The following is a 21,185-nucleotide window of genomic DNA, read 5'->3' on the forward strand; positions in this document are numbered from 1 at the left end:
AAGGTTTTGAACAGCAAAGAAGGCAAGTCCGTAAGTGTGATCAGAAGTGAGTAGCTACCTAAATGCGTAGTCTCAGTTTACTTCTCAGTGAACGAACTTATTAAAATGTTGCAGGAATCCACTAATATTTTCAGTATTAGATGCTAAATGAAAACCATATGTGGAGAATAAAGCTAAGGAGTTTTAGGCCAGAAAAGATGAGTGAGCTGGGGAGACAGGGTAATCCTAAGGGTAAGAAATATCAGAGTTCCTGATGTGAGTCTGATAGAAACACGTGAAGGTAATGAACACTTAACTTACACAAGCACATAAAATTGAAATAATTATGTTGATCTTTGGAATTGTGATACTGTTGGATTTATTTACGCTCTTACGAGTTATATCTCTGTAGTGGCTGGTGTTTGCCAGAATCAAGATGCATTAGCCTATTGAAGACCTTGTGCTTAATTAGAGATCTTTGAAAAATATGAGACAAGTAACTTTACTAAAAAGTGCATTTGTGCAATTTTGAGTAGACTGTTATGACCTTCACACTTCCATTTCTTTTGTCCTACTTGTTTTTAAAACTAGTGTGTGTCAATTAATTGTTGGAAACATTCTCTCTTACACTAAATTGTATTAGAAGAACATGTACTTGCAGGAAGCTGTTCAGTCAGTCTAGTTGTCCCAGAGCTGTAACATCTCTTCAGTTAACGTGCTTGTGGAGCTACTTTGTGGTGGAACATGGAAGTAAGAAATCATTACGCTGTTTGACTTTAATATAGTAACGATGCTGATCTTGTAGGTCTCCTGTTTAGAATAGGTCCCAGTGCAGTAATGTGATCTGTGTGAATGCTGGTGCCTGTGCAGGAGGAGATCACAGCAGAACCTGTGGCTCAGGTATTAGGGACAAACACTAGAATACGATGAAGTCGGTCTGAAGTTAAAGATATGTGCATGTCTTAGCTGCAGAGCTTTCCCTGGAGGTGTTAGAAATTGCATGGCTAACTAAGTTCCTGGAATGTAAATCAATGCATTCTGCCTATTCGTGTGTATAAGATGAGGTATTTTTCTAGTGGTTATGTTTACCGTTATTTTCTTAAAATCTGTTGTGTAGGCATACTTAATCAAATAGTCTGCTTCAAGAGTTAATAAGTGCTGTAATTAAAATTTTCTTCTAATTCTTGACGTATTAGAAATGTTTTATGTGGCTTGTATTTTTTGGTAGTAACTTGAATTTAAAGAACATTAAAAAATTTAACTTATAATTAAGGTTAGAAATTGCTTTATATCACTGTAGAAAAATTAAAATAAAATACTGTATTTTCTGCTCTGCCGTTTTAGTTGTTTCGCTTGGGTGGCTGCAGTTCATATTGTATGTCTTAGTGACAAGCAGGAATTTTTTTGCAACTTTATAGAAAGAGCACACAGAAACTATTAAACATATATAAACAGCCCAAAAAGTCTAACATTTCTATTTGTTAACTTTTCAAATTGATTGACACAGTGACATTTTTCTGCCAGAAGAAAGCTCCATTCCGTATGTGTTGATCTGGATGCTGTGCAGCAGCTGTTGCAGGAGGTGACTTCAGATTTTCCTTCCTGGCAGTTTATGCTGCTGCTTCTTGTCTGGGCTTCTTCTATCTCAAGGCATTTCTTCTTACGTAAGGCAGTTTTGTTCATAAGCAGGCAGCATCATGAGCATCTCTTAAATGTACCTTCTTATCTTTTTAAATTTTACTCCGTTCTACCAGAATAAAGGCTGCAATATTTTCTGTTTTGTGGTGTCCTGTTGCTGTTTTCATTTTGTGTTGTGTTTAAACTTTGTCTTGCCATTTCATTGTCTCCTTAGAGTCCTACAGTTCATCTTTTGAATTTAGTGGACTGCCTTTAAATTTCAGGTGCATTTCTTCGGTATTTGAGTTGTCATGTTGTGCAGCCACAAATGTGGATTGTAAATGAAAGCAAGCATGATGTTAAGAATCTGTTGGTGAGAGCAGGGCTAATAAATTTATTGAGCCTTGCTATTTCGTCTAATAGGTAGCAAAGCAGTGGCCATCTGCTTAGGTAATCTCTGAATCTGTTCCAGTTGCTACACCTGTGGTTAAAGTTCAGTTTCCACGTGGATTTTGTACCCAGTACAACAATTTTGTTACTCAACATTGCTGTCTCCTTTTAACCAAATAACTGTGTAGACCTTTTTCTTGGGTTCAGTTCAGTTTCTTACTCATTTGTTTTATTGATTCCCCTTTCTTTTGCCCCCATACTTGTATTTATTTCCGCTTCTGTTAACCCCTTGATGTGTGTCCCCAGTCCTTGTCCTTACAGACTTTGAGTAATTCTTGCTTGCTAGTTCTTTGTGGGTTCTAGTTTCTGTTCTGAACTCCGATTGGCGTCTCAAGTCCTAGTTACAATCATGTACTGAGCTGGCAAGTAGATATATGAAAAGCAGGCAGAAAAAAAATAATAATTCCTATAATTAACTAATTAGAAAAACTTAATGTATACACATTTATACCCATCTTCAGGAGTGTAGTTTTTAATATGATCTATTTTGACTCGGAGGCAGTGGTTCTTGTAAAGTTGACTGCAGTTTAAGACAGTTTTGGCATTTATTATAAAAATGTTCAGTAACCATATTTTGTATGCCTTAGTGACAAAAATCAGACTCCTTCATTTTAGTATTATTTCCTGCGTTCCATACTTAACCGTTTGTAAGCTTGGCTACCTCTTCTCTAAAGGTTTAAGAATAAAGAAAACCTACAGTGAGGTCCTCTTTGTATGCAAAGACTAACCCTGACACTTTCAGCTCTGAAATTATGTAGGTGATCATGGTGAAATCCATATGTAACACTTAATTTGTGAGTAGTGACCCGTATTCTGCTGTAGTAATTACACTCATTGCCTAGCAGTATAATCTTTGTCCTGCAGTTAGGTGGGCAAAATGTAATCTTGTTAATGAACAGGGTGAGACAAGGAAAATGCTCTTGATTTGCATGTGGCATGCCTAGTAGCTAGCAAATTGCTTCAGATAATGTGCTGCTTTAAACAAGTACAGCCTTGCAGAAAAATTATTAGGCCAATTGAGTTTTAGAGCTATTTTTTCTTCTGTTGCTAAATTTATTTCTTTATTGTTACAGATATTTGAAGACTTTCCTTGCCCGCAGGTAAGTTCTCTTCTTGCGTTTATGTCTTGATGTGACAGTAGGCAGCTTTTAAGGAGTTGCTTTGCAATATAGTCATGCTTTTATGTAATCAGAATACTGGTTCTTATTGACACTGTCATGGTGCTTAGTCATGTTGGAATCTGAGGTCAGAACAAAACCTGTTGAGGTACAGATATTTTTTTTACATTTAAATAACGTATTTTGTCAAGGGGAGGAGGTAACTGAGATATATTTATGTGCAGTTGTTAAATGTGTGTGATATAATTAATGCTTAAAACGACTCAGCACAGCATGTGATACATCTGTCAAGAACAGATTAGGAACAGCCATAAATAATGTTAGTGGTGAATCAGAGGGACAGTGTGCAAGAAAATGTGGATGAGTGGTTTATGGGTGGAAGGGATCTCCCCAGGTGGTAGTAGGGAAGGTGACAGACACATTCACTTGGCTGGGGTCACAGGTGACTTGTGCTGGAGCTAGAACTATCCCTCATCTCTGTTGGTCTCTGTCTTTTCTATCAGTGGTGGTTGAAAACAGAAAAAAAACCCCCACAAAACAATGACAACAAAAAACAATGAAAAAAATCAATCCCACCAACCTGGTCTTTAAAAGGAGCATTTTTTTTTGTTTGTTTACTGTTTGATAAACTTGGTCTTTAACCAAGTATTGTTGTATAAATTCACTTGGGCTGTAGGCTTAAGTTGTGATGTAGAGGTCAGGATGAAGATGTCTTCTGTTTCCTAGCGTTTTGTCCATCTATTCACTATTTGTAATGTGAATTCTAGAATCATAACTGTAGTGTGCTTTTACTTGTGGTTGAGCAAGGGACTGGATGTTTTATCAGGTCTGCTGCCTTTTGCTCTTACTCTGCATTGGTGATTTTGCTTATGTATCTGTTCTGTTATTTCTTCTTACTGAAATGTGCTTCATCTCCACAAAGTGTCTTTTTGCAAGTGAATATCTAAAGTGTAATGGTACGTAGTCAATATGAATCTGCTCTGGAGGTAGTTGCTTTTTGCCATTTGAATCAAATGGCAACTTCAATTAAAAGCCTCATAGCTGATAGTTGTAGTCTTTCCACAGGAGCTTTAGAGTGGCTGTTCTGGAAAAAAAACCCCAACCCATGTTTGCTTGAAGCAGTGAAGAGAAGTCTACATGTGGAAGAAGTTTTCTTTTAAGGAAGACTTTTAAAATGATTTTGAGTGTTGAGAGCAGTTGTCAGGCAGGCAAGTACTTGTGGAGAATACTGGAAAAATAAATGCCTGGTGTTTAGGTCAGGCAGACAGGACAATAAGGGTGGTTGTGGGGTTTTTTCTGCAGCTTCTAAAACAAGGATGTGTGGTGAATCTTCTTCCCAGTTTCCATTTGGGACTAGAAGAATTTGTGCTGTAAACCTGAGTCATGCCGACATGGTTCTTTCCAGTTTGGGTATGGGTGTGGGAGTGTCCTAATTGTACTCTTCAGCTTTGTCATTGAAGTATTGATAGAGGGCAAAAATTTGCCCAAGTTTTTGAAATGGTAACCTTTTTCTATGGTATGGTAAGAGGCCTTTATAGAGGTGATGTATAGCTTTTATACCAACTTGCCTGCAGCAGAGATTTGACAGTATGCAACGGAGAAGCAAATATAAAACCTGGTTTTAACACACTTAAAATATTGTCAAAAGAGAAGGATGTTTCAAATGGAGTCCCACAGAGGTCTGACGTGTCCGCTGATATTTTCATTAATGGCCATGATGAGGAACTCTATGTGCCTGTTTAGTCTGCCAGTAACACCAATACAAAAAGATATAGGAGCACATTGGATAATGGGGTTAAAATTCAAAGAATTTGGCACATTAGAAAACTGCCAGGATAAAATCTGTAACGCATTTGAATAAAGATGAGGTTTGACGTTGAGATAGGAAGTTTTATTCATCAGAACTCCTATTTAAATAACAGTATGTTTTTATTTCAGGTTTTGAAGAACATTTTTTTTCTGGGTGCCACTTTTAGCAGTGAACAATAGATGTCACTAGAAATGCTCTCACTTTTGCCACCTGGTTTTAGTACTCTAAATTTGCATCATAACATGGGGAGAGGCCTTTTGCAATGTTTGAGAGCTTTGCAGTAGGGAGGTCTTTTATTGTCGGGTCTTGTTTGAGGTTGTATTATGTGTAAATTCTTTCCAGTCAGTGGTACACCAAGGTCATCCAGAATGCTTCCTTTTTGCTTTGATTTCCTAGCAAAATCTTCTTGTAAAGAAGGATTGTTTGTGTGCTGTTGAATGCTTTACTTGATTAGGTGGTTAGATAAATTGTAACTCAGGAGAGTTATCCTGCATGAATTTGTATCACTGCTTTGAAGTCTGTGGCTAATGAGTTTTTTTTTTACTACCTTGTACTTGAGGCCATGGATATAAGCGTAGAGAATTTTAGGAATGCAAACCAGTAGAGGCTTGGAGGGCAACTTGCTAATATATCATAATTTCAAACCCAGATAAAGAACGCAGTATTCCTGTCTATATGTGAAGTTATCTTGGAACATGAGTGTGTTCACAGTATGCCTGGAGAAATGAAAGACTAGTTTCCTCTGGTAAATGCAGTTAAACTTTCCCTGTTGGCACTGTTGGGATGAAAAAAAATCCCTTCTGGATTTTGTTTTATATTCAGAGGGCAATAAGTATAACATCTTTAGATTTGGTCCTTTGTTCTTGATCAAGTGCAAGTAAGCATTTATTACTGGAATCAAGAAATAATAGTAATGAAGAGAAAAGCTATGCCAAAAAATACATAAGATAGGTAGAGGAGAATAAAGACAAATGTAAGAAATAAGCATATATTGGGCTTTCAGTTAAAAATGGAACAAAACATTCTCCCAGAATGGAATCTTAGGTACAGATGTTGGTTCTTTATGACTCTCGTCCAGAAAACATCTGAGTCAAGTAAAATCTTGTAGTCTCCTAGCATAAGGTATTGAAAAATTAATAGGAAATGAGCATCCTTTGTAGTTTAATTCCAGATATGCAGCATATTTGAAGTCTAGTTCTGTGTGCGTTTTTTCATGTATAGCGTACCGTTTAGGTAAGCACTATCCACACATAGTTGTTACTGTGAAATATTAAATGGCTTTGGAACTAGTTTTAGTTTCAAGTGCGCATTAGGGACCAAAAAAAGAAGTGTAAACAGTTTCAGCTCAACCTGAAGAAGTTCTTTCTGAATTAGAAACATGTTCTTGTTGGGTGTATGGCCATGCTGCTTACATAAGGCCTGCTAGTGATCCATTTAATTAAACCAGATTCATCTCCTGGCACCTTCCACAGAAGTACACTGCCTTGAAGCAGCCTGCTGCTGCTTTCTCTTACCCACCGGATATGAGGTGGGGGTCTTTTAATGCTACGCTGTGTAATTAGATCTTCCTTATCCTAAACCTGCACCTGCCTGTGTGGTGAACCTAAATACAGCAACTTGAAATGTAATGCAGACTACAATTAAAAAAACTCTCAACAATGGCATGGATATTTTCAACGGTGTTAAAAGATGAAAAATTAAAAACCAGTTGAAGAATTGCCAGATGAAGTTGCAGTAGCAAGAATGACAGAATAGAGGATATGCAGAATTCTTACAATAAATGTTCACAGGTGTTACAGGGGATAACAAATTATGCAGCAATTATTCATACAGCTGAGAACAAATTCAGTAAAATGAGCAGAGAACTGTTGTTAATGTCCCTGCTTAAAGGGGGGGGGGGGAAATGCAACTGCATAGTCAAAAGTAAAAAAGTACAAAATGGTGGCTTTTTGATTTGTCACTTCAGTTTTAAATAAGAACTTAATACAAACCGCACTAAGACTGTAAACAGTTCCTCTCACATCAGAATGCCTGACATGGTGCTTAAGGGATTACACGGGGAAACCTGCACTTTCTTTTTCACTAAAAGTAGTATTTGCAGTAATCCCTTTGAAAATCAGGAAGTTTTTTTTCTTCTAGGAATCTTTGCAGATTTTATCAAGAATTCTGATTTTTATCCAACAGTAAACTCGATTTTCATATATTTGTAATGGTTTTGGTTGTAATGTTTTTAATTTGCACTTAAATTATGAGGTACTTCTACAAATGAAAAGAGTATGGAACTGAAAACTCAGTTTATGAAATGTTAGTGCTATCATCTTAGCCCCTTATAGTTGAGAAGATGTGAGAAGGCTTTCCTTTTGATGCAAGTATGCCTTATAGTTTTAATTCTTTCCACTGGCGGTGAGATGAGTGCTATTTGTACATTTCCAAATACTGTATCACAAAACATCTATTACTACTGGACGAGACTATTGCTGGCAAAGTTAAATGTCACTTTGAGGAAGTTTCCCTTGCTATTTGTGTGTTAAATCTTCCTATTTGAAAATTGTATTGAGTAGTTTTAGTGATCTAATTATCTCTACCTCCTAAATGCATTTTCCCATTGTTATATACCTCTGATATACTTGGAAAAGCGATACATTTATCCTTTGTAAGCTATCACTGTTAGTATCTAGGGTTTTGGAGAGGTGGGGAGATGACAACTGAGATCTTGACATGAAATCTGTCTATTTACAAGCCTTTCTACTGAAACTTTTTTGCTTACTTTGACTGTGCTTTTGATACTGCCCTCTTTGTACTCCCATCTGTATTTTATAGCTAATGTCTGCCCAGGTCAATAGCAACAGCATGGTTTGCTAAGAAAAAGGTTAACATTTTTATCAATGAGCCGGACTTATGTAGATGAGACATATTAAACACCTCACTAAAATTCAGATAACCTAGAATGTGGTCTTTTTCAAACTTCAGAAACTGACGTTCCTACTAATCTTTTATTTGTAGTGCCTGGCCTTCACCTGGACTTTAAGCTGCTGATCACAACCCTTTGAGCCTGACAGTCCAGACTGTTTCCATGTCATCTTACGTTCCATTTATTTAGTCCGTACTTCATCGGTTTGTCTATAAGAATGTTGTCGTTGGAGACAGCGTTGAAAGCCTTGCTCAAGTAAAGAGAAACAACATTCCCTTGACTACCAAGCTAGTACTTTCAGTGTAGGAGTCCATTAGGTTGGTCAGGCATGATGTCCCCTTCATATATCCAAACTGACTACTTCTGATCACCTTCCCCTGGTGTGTTTAGAAATGTCTACCAGGATATTCTTCATCACCTTGTCAGGAATGGAGGGTCTAGTTGTCCTGACCCTCCCTCCTTGCCTCCCTTGAGGACAAGAGTTAAGTTTGCTTTCTTCCAGCTGTCAGGAACCTCCTCCATTTGCCGTGAGAGGCTGTGAAATAGTTTATAGTTAAGTCTGCAGCCAGGGCAAATTTCTTATTTTTCTGGGAGTATGTATAGGGATAGAGGAAAAAGGAGGACATGGGAGGTAGAAGGAAAGTAGTTTCAATATAGAGTATTGACAGTAGGATTAAAAAAACCCTCAGGACCTAAATCAGGAGCACTGGGAATGATGTGATACCCCTAGTAACTGCTTTAGTCTGTTTTGATGCTCAAGAAGGTGAGATGTGATATGTTTATCACTTAATAGGACTATGACTCAATTGCATGAGGAAGTAGGGAGTAGGAGTTGATGACATGAAGGGTCCTTTGAGTCCTATGCCCGATGTTCCTATCAATGTTAACAAGCTGGGTTAATAGTCTTAAGAGTTTAGAACAAATACAAAGGCAGCAGTTCAGCACACTTCATTTGTTTTCTGTCTGTAGTTCTGGCTCCCAAGGTTCTGGGGACATATGTACTACTGTGAGGATTGTTCATGCTTACTCCTGTGTGATCATTGTTTAAGTGGAAGAATTCCAGTAGGCGGGTGCATCATACACAAATTGTATTGCTTGACTATATAGACATGTTCATAGCTACTTTAGGACAAATTGGTCATTTATCTGCTTCCTTAGAAATTAATATTACAAATGATGTCTTTAGAACAGGAATTTTGCAGTTTGGAGGGATAAGGATACTCCTCCTAGGGAAAATTGTTCAACTTCCTTTTGCAAGTGACAGAAGAAGGTGTGGGTGAGATCCAGTGTGAAACAACACTGGTTAACTCAAAATATCCTGATTCCAGTTATGTAGTCTAGCTTTGAATTAAGTCATCTGCGCATTTTCTCTATTCCTCTAGATAGCATGCTTAATTTTATTCCTAGCTTGGGAAGTTTATTTTAGAAATATTCTCTCACTGAGATTGATGGAGAAGAAGCCTGAGCTTCAGTGTGATATAGGCACCTATTGACATACTCCTCGTGCAAGTTTTGCAGGGAGAGGTTTGTTAGACTTCCATTTGAGAGATGGGTAATTCATATCTTGATAGTTAGGGGTGTAGGGAAGGAGGATCATCCAATACTTTATTTTAAGCATAATAAGAATTGGCATTCTTAAAAAAAAAAGGCAAGATTTTGACAGTTTTTGGACAAAATAACAGAATTAATGAAAATTCTTTAATTCTTTTTGAATTCTTTGGAGGGAAAAAAAACCTACCTAGGACAGAAGCGATTGAATTTTATGGATTTTTGTCAGTAGTGATACCAGAGGAATTGCAGCAGGGCTTAGAACTCTGTATTACGTGCTGTGAAAAATTAAATAACTTGTAATATTTTGCTTAGAACAGGATGCTTCTTTGCTATGAGTAGACATTTCCCTGTTTTGGAGTTGAAGGAATACAGGCTGAGAATGGTTATTTGTGGGTTCTGTACCACTAAATATTCTTCATTCTGTTGAAACAAAACTGGTGTCTAGGAACTGGCAGTTCAAATTCAGCTAAGGCAGTCTGTAAGGGAAGAAGTTCATTCCAACACTTGACACCCACCTGTATGTCCTTGCTGGCGAACTGGCTGGCAATGATAGTGTGGAAAAAGCTGAAGGGGCATTGATAAGGGTTAGTATATATTTGATCTGGATCTAAAGTAGAATTTTGTCTGGATTCCACCAAGTTTACAGAAATGGAACATCTCTCATGTTTCTGCAGGAGGAACTCGGAGGTCTCTGGGAGCAGGTGTACAAGTGGTGGTTGCTGCTGACTTGCAGTAGAGGTGGAGCTGGTGCACCTACTTTTGTGGGTACCTTTGTAAAAAAGACCTGACGGAGTGTCCCTGTTCTAACTCGGTGTCACAAACCTTGCTGGAATGAGACATCCTGATAGTAGCAGAATATGCATAAAATGTTTTCTGTTTTGTACTCTGTGCAAACAGTGAGCTAATTTCCAGTGCTGTAGTCAAACATCAGCAGGAGAGAGTTGCTTTTATATTGCAAGACTGGCTGTACTAGTTCTGAGCAGTTACCTGCTCGGTTACCACGGGATGTTGTATGGTTGCAAATTTTAGAACTTTTAAAAGGGTATTTGGTAAGGGGTTAGGAACTTACAGGATTATTTAATTTTTGGGTAGTGTGGGTTTTTTTAGTTAATGAAAATTTTTGTGTAGGCAAGGTAGGGGGTGTGGGTATCTGCCAAGAGGACTGGAAAATTAATCTGTCTTTCGGTGGGGGTGGGGTGCGGAATCCATGAGCAGTGTCAGCCTCCCAAATGGAGGACAGTGAGCTGTAATCAGGGCATCAAGATATTGCGAAAGGGAGGTTCTGTTGCTGCATTATAACACACAATCTTCCATGACAGTCACCAGAATTTCTTAAGGAAAAGACATTTTGAAAACAGAAGAAATCGATACTTATGGTACATAAATGTTCTTTACTATCCTGTGAGTGGTATCCTGCTTATGCCTGTGATGCATTTGCTATTTTTATAAGACTACTGCACAGAAAGTACAGTTTCTGTGATTTTTTGTAACTCCTTCAACTCTTGCAGTTCTTTCAACTTAAAGTTAATTGTGTTATGCATCTGCAGGAGTTTAAACCCACACATCCTGTTAGTCTCCTGTCCAGTTATATTTACATCCCATATCGTAGCCTCCTACTGTGGAAGCAACAGAAATGACTGAGCAATAACTGAGCATTTGTAAGTTTTTCAAGATGGGGTGTGTGTGGGGTTTTTTGGTTTTGTTGTGTTTTATCAGCAGGGAGAAACAAAAGTCATTGGAAAGGAAGGTTGTCCCCATCCCTCCATCTTGTCAAGAATTTAATACTAAGGGAATTGGGCACAATTAGCGGTAGGTTTTGATGAGACCTGAAGCTTTCTTGGATGAGTGCATTGGAGATGCTTGCTGTAGTGTCAGAGTATGTTAGTACCTAATGTTTTCATAGCAGCAGCTATTAAGTAAAGGAAGGGTGGGTTTCACAGTGTTACTGGAAGTCTGAAAATCAGGCTGGATCTTGTGTAGTTGGTTTACATAAAATGTTAGTAGTTAGAGTGTGTTTTTTGTTCTGTGGGACCTGGGTTGGGAGTGGATTGGGATCTTCTCCCAAAATACACATAAGCTTGTTTGAAGTAGAACATCATGGGCTACAGTGAACCAAGAGGAAAAACATTGCACGGCTGAACTTGTCAACTACTTTGTTATAAGTTACGCCTAAAGTGACCATAAATAAAGGGTTATACGAGCTTTCCTTTCATTTATTTTTACATCCTTAATGTATAGCTCCACTGCTCTGCTTGTGCAGTTGGTGAACAACTTTTTTTGTGCAATTTTTTTTTTCTTGCTCAGCAGAAGACTGGAAAAAGGCAGTAGTAAGAAAAATTGTAGATACTGTACCTATGACTTCTCCCCCCCTTCCTGTTTTATTTTCAGAAAGTAGATAATAGAATACATTTAAGAAAATAGCCAGACAGCTTATGATAGCTGTAATGTTTCCTGCAGGCCTTTTTCCTGGAGAACAATAATTTGAATATGAAAAACTGCAGAAGTTAGTCAGGCATAAAGCTTATGTTCCTCAGGTTTTCATATGGAAGGGTCAAACTTTACAACAACAACAAAAAGACTGTTCTTGCAGCAGACTTTTTTTTTTTCTTCAGGACTTTATTTTGACAAGGGGTCAGAATAACAGAAGTGGAGTGTTAAATGCTTGTGCTTCCACTGGTAGGCTGGAATTACAGTTAAGATGGATGTGAAACTTCTTAAGAAATTGTTTAACTCTGGCACAAACATGTTTTCCAGATTATATCTTCATTCACGAATTACCCCTTTAAAAAGATCTTTAACAACTAAAGTTTCTGCTTAGTCTCCATTTAGATTAGTTGCTGGAATGGTGTCACATGCTTTGCTATCTTTAGTTTTATTTTTTTTTTACAGCAATATGTGATAACTCTGTGAAAGGCTCAATGTAGAGAAGTATTTGAACTGTATTTCCAGGATTAGTAGACTCAGTTGTGATTCAGAATTACCTGCTTTTTAACTAAATCTATAAAGGTTGGTGGGCCAGGGTGTAAGCACACATGGTTGTGGTGTTTTTTCTGCTTATCCTACAGATACTTTACAAACAGCTCCAGCAAAATGGATCTGTCTCTTAGTGGAGCAAACTTCTGTGGACCTGAATAGCAGCTGAACTGCTAATGAAAACTTAGAATGCAACTAAGGCTCTTAGTCCCTGTAAGACAGGGGTCCTCAAACTACGGCCCGCGGGCCTGATACAGCCCCCCAGGGTCCTCAGTCCGGCCCCCGGTATTTACAGACCCCCCTGCCCCCCCCGCCGGGGGTTGGGGGGGGAAACCAAGCAGCTGCAGATGACTGCCTGCCACTTCATCCACGCGCTGCCCCCCTGCTTAAAAAGTTTGAGGACCCCTGCTAAGACATTATTGGTTTGCATTGAAATTGCTGCTGACTGTCTGGTGAACTATGCGTCCTCCAAGAGTGGAAGGTGTTACTAAAACCTGAGGACTTTATAGAGAAAGGTAGGGGAGCCAAATAATAGTGAGATGTTGGAGGTAGTAATGATCATTGAGGGTCTGGAAACATCAGTATATAGTTTTATATAGAATTTCTTAAAGAAGGGTTTTAAGTAGAAAGTTGAAGGACAGTGGTTAGGTTTTGTTTCATGACCTGCGTCCTTCAACTCCAAGACAGAACTTGTCTTAAGTCATCCTTTGAAGATATTTAACCTATTAAGATGGCAGTTTCATAGCTCCTTCTGCAGTTAAAAATTCTTACTATGCTTTCATTTCAGGATACTTGAATCTCTCAGCTACCAGTTTAAGTTGACTTTGTTCTCCATGTATGAGTGGCAGGACAAGGCTTATAGTCTTCCTCTGTTTATGCATTCACTGATTTTTTTATTATTATTTTTTTTGTCCCAGTCTCTTGGTCTCTTAAAAGCTTTAGTACTGTGTCTTGGTTGAAATGCATCAAATGGGATTGAGGAGAGCAACAAGACAAGTTCTTTGGTAGTGGTGCTTGATAGCTCAGAACTACACAAGAGATGAACTCTTGGCCATGTCAGATGCTGTTCTGTGCCCAGTGTTGTTCCTATGATGTTTGGTAATGTAGGTCATTCAGGCTGCATCAGTAATAGGGTTTTTTGCTACATTTTTTCTTTCTTTTTACTGTTTGAAGACATAGGATACTTAACATCCCTTCCCCTTGATCTGAAGAAGGGCTGTGCCCAGAAAGTTGGCTCTTTTCCAGCTGTATGGGTTGGTCTTTGTAGATCTTGGTCTTGTCTACTTTATTTTTTTTAACAGCATTCTTGAATGTGTTTTCAGCTTCACCAAAACCCTGCCTTTCATGCTGAAGTCGTCCTTGAGTCAATGGATAAAAGTTTATTACACTTAAAGTTCAGATGAACTTGGAGCTACAAACAAGAGGCTTTATTGGTCTGCTCATCAATTTTTGTATTATAAAAGGATGCAGACTGGGCATGTTTTCTGTCTTTGAAATACTGAGGGCTGTTTCATCTAGTGTCACAGCTGCTTTGCTAAACGAACCTGAACTTTATTTGGTGGTGAGCTCCTGGAAGCCTTTTTAACTAAGTAGCACATTCTTGTGTTTTCTGAGCACTTTGATACCACCTTGCAGGTATTTTTTTGTAGGTAAATATAACTTGTTTGACAGAATTGTGCTGACGACAAGCTGTCTTGTGTAATTAGAGGAACAAATGAGGCTATTTTAAGGTGGTGGATTTTGCATCGAATGAAAAGTTCTGTGTTAGCTAAAGATGACCTTTGATTCTCTGTAACAGAGCATAAAATGACTGCCTGGCAAACTGCTGCTTGAGAGTTTATTGCTGCTCTCATGAAGCAATGAGATAGGTGAAAGCTCTTGTAAAGTGAATGTCCCTTCTTGGTATAAAATTGGGTGAGGGGTTGATATAAAGGGAAAAGGAATAGAATTTTCTGTGGTTTAGAGGCTCAGCTACACCCGGGCCCTACTAGAGGTTCTCCTAAACAAAACATCGAAGTGGAATTTGTTGGGATTTCTCATGTAACAGTTTTGAATCCAAATTATGCTAATTGGAGTCGGAAAGGGGAATTTGTCTCTAACAATATTTTCTTGTTTTTTAAATACACTAGTCTTGCTTGGTAGGTTAAGGCACAGAATCTGTTTGATTAATAGAGCAGCCTTAATGTTTGTGTTACACAACATTTTTTAGAGTTTTGTAAATTTTTTTTTTTAGATTTGAAGGACATCAACACCGGCTTGTTGATTGTTCCTTAATACTGGCACTTTAAAGTTAGATAGCTATCTGTCTTAGCCTGTGTTTTTGTATACATAGGGGTTTTATGCTATGCATATCCTTCACTAAGAAATACAATGTTAACTGTTCCAACAGTGTGTTTTTAAATATAAATGGAATAGTACTGCATTATTGTGAGCTCATGGATTAATTTTGTTCAGTTTGTAATCACATTTGATGGTTTGGAAGTCTGAGGAATCGCTGATGTTATGTTTTGTGTTTTATGTAATGCTGAAAGTCTTTGAAAATTACATACTTCTGAGGTGTAGTGATACATAATTCAGGTACAACTCTTTGTTGTAACATCTTTTTAGCACAAAGTCTTTTGGTAAGCTGTTGTTCTAACTTCATATTTAGCATACAGAGGAAGAGCAGTACAAGGGACACATGTCCAGACTACATAATTTCTGGTAAATTAATTGGACTCTCTGTGGCTGCACAGCTTTCTTACTTTCTTCTGTGTAACGGGTTATTAGATGAGAGAGAAAGCAGCCCAGATATAAACAGGCACTGAAGAGACTTGCTGACCCATAAGCAACTTTCCTATATCCTTCTTAGAAGATGTGACTAATTATTTCTAGGTTACCCTTGAATGAATGAAGAGTTTTAAGAAGCATCTGTAAGGTCAACTGATCCACTCATGGATCCCTTCCACAGAACAAAAGTAATCCTTACAGAATGCATTTCCTTTAAACAGCATCAAAGAGGTGGGGTCCTCCCCCTTCAGCTACCTTCTGCTGTGTTTACCTCATAAACAGAACGTTTTCTGCAGAAACAGAGGAAGCTTTATAAAGTCAAAAAAGGTTCTGTTGACCATTCAGTATAACTTTGTCTCACCTCTCATCTTTCTCCCATCCAAGAAGGTTGATGAGAAGCAGTACAAACTGGTAAGTACAGTGATCCTGTCAAAGAGCAAAATTATCAGACTGTTTTGCAGTAAACAAGGAGAAGGATGTGTAGGGTTCACTCTTTCTTCTCTTAGTTTTCCAGGTCTCCATGAAGCAGGTGTTTGCTTTAAGCACTGGAACTGTGAAGGAACTTCTCAAAGATGTCTCGAGGATAGGAATTGTTGGGTGGGTTTTTAGTTTGTTTTGTTTTGGAGTTTGGTGGTTTTTTTTTTGTAAATAACCTAGAACATGAAGAGACAGAAGATTGGAATCGGTGCCCTAAGGAGGGAGTAATTTTAAACCATTCTCAGCTTTCATGGTGCTGACTTTATACTTCTCTACAGTAAGCCTTCAAAAAGTACATTGAAGGAAGTGGGAGCATATGAGTGGGTTAGTCTACCCACAAGAAAATCTGCTACAACTTCAATGCCTGAAAATTATTACTACCCATATGGGTTTAAAAAGTGGCTAGTCTTTATTTATGAAATAATAAAAATAAATTTAAACTTAGTGGTCCTTCTAATGTCTGTTGTCTTATCAGCATGGGCTTGGAGGCTGCATGCTGTAGGCTCTGCTGCTCAACATCAGAGGATCCTTTGGGAAGGGGAAGCATGGCAAACGTCATTAATACTCCGTTCCTCCTGCTCTCTCCCAATGTGCTGCTGTTTCCTTTCCCCGTCTCACTGCTACCAGTAGGCTGAGATTGTAAAACAAAAGTAGTGAATTCTGTTAACTGTTTTCAAAATGTAATTCAAAGGGTAGTAAGGCTAATCCGATGACTGTGGCCCAGATGGTGATAACAGTGTTGGTTTAAAACTGCACTTTTCAGGAATACCCTAGATATATTCTACTATAAAACTCACCAAATAGAGGAAGGTAACAATAAATTCAGTACTGCATTGAATTTCTGCCAGAAGAATGTCTTCAGCAGAGATCCAAAGCAGTTTATATTCTAGAATGAGTTTAGAATACTGACATAGTCTTCTGGTCGACTGAAGTGCTGTAGTGTGAAACTTGCAGTGTATTTTCTTTTCCTGGCTATTGACTGCTCCAGGTTGAAGCTGGGAAGTGTGAGCTTCACTCTCTTGTACTCGTTCAAATCTCGAGCATTCTCAGAGTAAGAAGTCTTAAAGCAGGTACCACTAGAAGTTCAAAATGAAGACTAAAGTCCCAAATCTAAATTAAAAATTTGTTTGATAGGAACCTCACAAAAGAGCACTCAGCTTTACAGGCAATGGATGTTACTAGTAGTTTGCATATTTTTTTTAATTGGTTCTCTAAGGTTTATTTAAGTCCTTTTTGTTTTTCCTTCAGGAATAAAAAAATGCTTAATCTAATCTGGAGCATGGAATTAGTTTGTCCGCATTGCAAAGAGTCAAATGAATTTATGGAGACAACGTTGCCTTCTCAGTTGTGCTGAATTATTTCTGTCAGATGACTGGGCTTGGATTTTGACACTCAAATGTCATTTGTCTTTCAGTTTTATCTGTCAGAATACCCACAGTTAAATAAGAAGGAACATTTGTGATGGCAGTACAATGAGGACTGAGCTGCTCAGTCTTCAGAGATCCTTTGAGTTTATGAAATTTGTCGTCCTTGTTCTCTGTTGTGCCCTTTGGCAAATGGCATTCAGGAGAAGACTATGTTAGAGAAGATGTGAGTGGAGGGTCAGGGGCTTCATAGTGGGTAAGGATGATAAAGACCAGGTAATCCAAGGCAGATTTCCAGGACAGCCTTAGTAAACTTGAGCTTAGTGTAAGGTAGACTTCACGAGCTGTAAGTCCCCATTTGATATAATGCACCATTTTTCAGTAGTCCCTGTGAACAAAGGAGAAGATACTTGTTTGGCTCTGGCTAAAGGGAACTTTAGGGCAGATAATCCTTTCCACTTTTAAATAATACACACATGCACACAAAATAATTATAGTAATTAAGAAAAACCTAAGGAACAGGCTTCAGAGAATGAAGATAAATGAAGATTGCAGCACAGTTTCAATGCTTGGGAGAGCATGTTTGCCAAATTCTGGATACAAAGATGGAAAAGCAAATGAATTAGGATGCAGAAGATTGTCATATGAGCAATAAACATGCTTTAATTTTTAGAACAGTCATCAGGCACTCTTAACTTTGCAGGCTGTTCTGCAGTTGTTTCAGTAAAATGCGTTTGTGGGTTTACAAAAAAAAATTCTCCACTTTTGCTGAGGACAAGCTTGGTTTGGGAGCTCTCATTTTTTATTAGCAAAATGAATGCAACGAAGGTGTGTTTCTTCTTCCATCCCTTACATTAATATGCAGACTTTCTTAAAATAAATGACTTTGTTCAGCTTCTAGTAACTACTAGAGGGATAAACAGTAGCCCATGAAGTGGCTAAGACTATGAATGATCAAGTCCAAAATAATAGTAGTGATGATGTGATTGCTATGCTCTAGGCTGTGGCTCTTCATTTTTGTCTTAAAAAGATCTCTGTTGCTGGTATGCTCATCTGGTAGCAGAGATACTGCAGAAGAGGAACTGGAAAAAAAATCTTCATTCTGCTGTCAAACACTGCGTTGATTCAGATCTGACTGCTTTCTTCCCAAAGCTTCTGAATACTGAGCTTAGTTTCTCAGGGTAATGGAACTCAGGCAAGTATTGTCTATTTGGTCCTGTCCTGTTTCCTTTCCCAACAGTGCTCGAACTTCCCAGCCAGTTTGATCAAAATTTGATGACTAGAGATATTAACTGATGTGAAAATAATTGGTTGAATAGCAAAGAGATCCTAATGATGCTCTTCACTGAGGGAGAAACTGTAGTTAGCACTCTGCTGATTTAGGTATGAGACACCCCACAGGAGCTCAGTCTCTAGGTATAACCCTAGAGAAAGCCAAGCTTTGCCAGTTCATCCGACAGGCGTTTTAGATTTTTATTTTTGTATGAATAAGCTTGAGTGAAAAAAATTATACAACCTTTTATGTGCCTCCCAATTGTACAAAACTGCTGTTTAACCCTTTATTCCACAAGGCTTTGTTATTTTTGCAGTTGACTTCACTAGGAGACAGCATCAACCCTGCAGGCAAAATTAAAACAAAACCTAAATGCTTTGATACAATTCAAAAGCTTTTGACTTTCCCCCTCCCTGCTTTCAAAAAGCTGATGCTGACATGCAGTAGTCTCTAAAACCAGGCTGAAATTGAGCAACCAAAGTCACAGTCAGTAGAAAAGTCTTGACTTCAATTTCCTTGGAGGCAAAATGCCATTTCTTAGCTGAGGACCTTGGCCTGTCTGTTGTTACTGGGGTAGTCTGAGTTTTTTCTGGTTAGAATGTGTTTTTTAGGAAAATGGACAGTGCTTCTGTGTGGTTTTACTATGAACTGATGTTAATTTTTTAAAATTAGAGTTTTCTTTGATATCTCTTAGTGTAATTGCTTACACAGTGAGTACTATGCAGATACTATCAGCGTATGTCAGCATATGCGTCTTGCACAACAAGAATGAATGTTCCTGTTCCACAGTCCTAATTTCTGACAGATGTTCCTTACCTCGGTAAATGTTGTAATCTGATTGGCATTACTTAAAAGAGATTATTTTACATAAATGGTACTCAGATACCTACTTGATGTGCAGTATTTATAAAATGTTGCAAATCCTTGGTATTAAGTATACTAGAGATGTAGTTAACTTTCCCAGTTTGGGGGGTGGTGGGGGTGATGTTAGTCTGCCTTGTCTTCTGTTCTATCCCTGCTGCCCTCCTGCCTGAAAGTTTGGGGTTTCTGACTTTCTGCAGAACATAGAATGTTATTTGAAAGGTGAGAATGAGCATATGTCTGCTGGTTACTGAATTTCTATTTGTTATTCTAAGGAGTAATTTTTGGTTTTAAAAATCAAGGAAGCGCTTGGTTTCTTTTGAAAAGTATATGGTCAGAGTGTAAAATATTGGATAACTTGTAAAATTGAATAAAGAATTTCTCGTGCTACATAGTACCTTTTCACCTTCATTTTGTAGTCTTAATATTACAAGAAACTATGTCCTTGAGGAGAATGATTGTAATAGTTGTATCATCAATAAGGATAGCCGTAACAGCAGATAGTGTCTCCTGACACTTGGATTGATAATCTGTATTAGTCTCATCTGTTAAAAGTATAAAGAAAAATGTGAGTCCACATAATCTGTTTATTAAAATTCTCCTTGGTAGTGCACTCACCAGTTGATATTTAAAGGGTTGGTGGTTTGGGGTTTTTTTCCCCCCATGAATAAAACTTAATTCAGGCCATACCATTTTTACCTTTTACATGTATTTTTTTTTTTTAGTTTTCTGCAAAACATTTTTATGGAAGAAACACGGAGTTTGTTTATTTTTTATTTTACACCCTAAAGCACAAACCAACTTAGGGAAAACTAGAGAACTATCTGCAGCTTTCTGTTTTGTAATGAAACAAGACTGACTGGCTCAAGGTCATCAAGGAAGCCCATGGCAGAGCTGGATGCATAATGGCAGCTTTCCTGTGCTGTGAGCTGCAGCTTGAACCCAAAAGGCGCCTATCCTCTGCCTCTGCACCTTCGCTAGGCATGCCAATACAATAATTTGTGTTTTAAATACTACTATAATGTGGTTTGCTTTATTATGGAAGGTAAATACAATCGACCTTGTTGCCAAAAGTATTTGGCTGGCTGTGTAGAACTTTTTTTTGGGGGGGGGGGAAGGGGGTGGGCAGGAGGGCATGCAGGCATGTCTTCAGTTCTCTTTGGCTTTCTTCAGCCCCAGAAAGAGCTTTGTGCCTGAGCAGTGATGCAGAACATCTGATGGGCCTGGTTGTGGCCTAATCTAACTTTTTTTCCCCCCTTTTTTTCCCCAGTGAATATTTATTTTTCTCTTTTAAATAGAGAAGAAAGCAATACTTACATGCAGTTGCTGCATTTTTTTTATGAAGAGTTTAACAGACACCACCGTAGTTCTGCATAGCCAGTGCATTGACAAATGAAGATTGCAGTATTATAGGTAAAGAAAGGTAATTAAACGTATGCTGTAGATGAGTGTGATGAGTACGTGCCGCTACAAGTAGGCAGATAGGCTGCTAGCTTTAGATTAATTCCCTTTTGGTTATAGTCTTGGATAAGCCTTATGCCTTACTGCTGAGGGCTGGGAGCGAGAAAAGATTACAGTGTAATATATGTAATATATAAAGGGCTTTAATGACCAATGTGAATCTGTTGTTCCTGTTGATTTATTATTTTTAATGCATATTTTAGCTGAATCAGTTCATAATTTTTGTGGAATCTTTTGCTAGGAATAAAATGAATATTTTATTTCTCCATACATACGCTGTGTTGATAAAAATGCTTTTGCATGAGTTTATACTCACTTTCTTTAAAAAAAAAAATAATTATCATAAGCAGTTTTGATGTGGCATGCTGCTAAGTTAAGGAGAAACGTTCTGGCCGGGGTGACCTTCACCTTCTGCTGAGCAGCGGGTGCAGCAGCCCAGGTTTCGGAGGGCCGGCCGTGGGGCTGTGGCTGCTGCTGCTGCTGCCCTGCCCTGGGCTCCTTGCTCTGTAAGGCACGGGAACGCTCTCGGGCTTCTGCCATCGGGAACCTTGTGCTTGTCAAGGCTGGCAGG

The 21,185-nt window shown here is 38.3% G+C and overlaps 1 protein-coding gene across 3 annotated transcripts in view; it reads left to right on the forward strand.

Annotated features, from left to right (window-relative positions):
* Positions 1–21,185, forward strand: part of PTK2 (protein tyrosine kinase 2) — a 223,946-nt gene that overhangs the window by 41,520 nt on the left and 161,241 nt on the right. For 2 of the 3 annotated variants that reach the window (XM_055798242.1, XM_055798243.1), the window contains exon 3: positions 3,120–3,146. The exons of the other annotated variant lie outside the window; for it this stretch is intronic. The gene's annotated coding sequence lies outside the window, so the exon portion shown is untranslated. The remainder of the gene's footprint in view (positions 1–3,119; positions 3,147–21,185) is intronic. 3 annotated transcript variants of the gene reach the window in all.

Source organism: Falco peregrinus, chromosome 3, assembly GCF_023634155.1.
Source record: "Falco peregrinus isolate bFalPer1 chromosome 3, bFalPer1.pri, whole genome shotgun sequence".
In the NCBI taxonomy this organism is placed as follows: domain Eukaryota; kingdom Metazoa; phylum Chordata; class Aves; order Falconiformes; family Falconidae; genus Falco; species Falco peregrinus.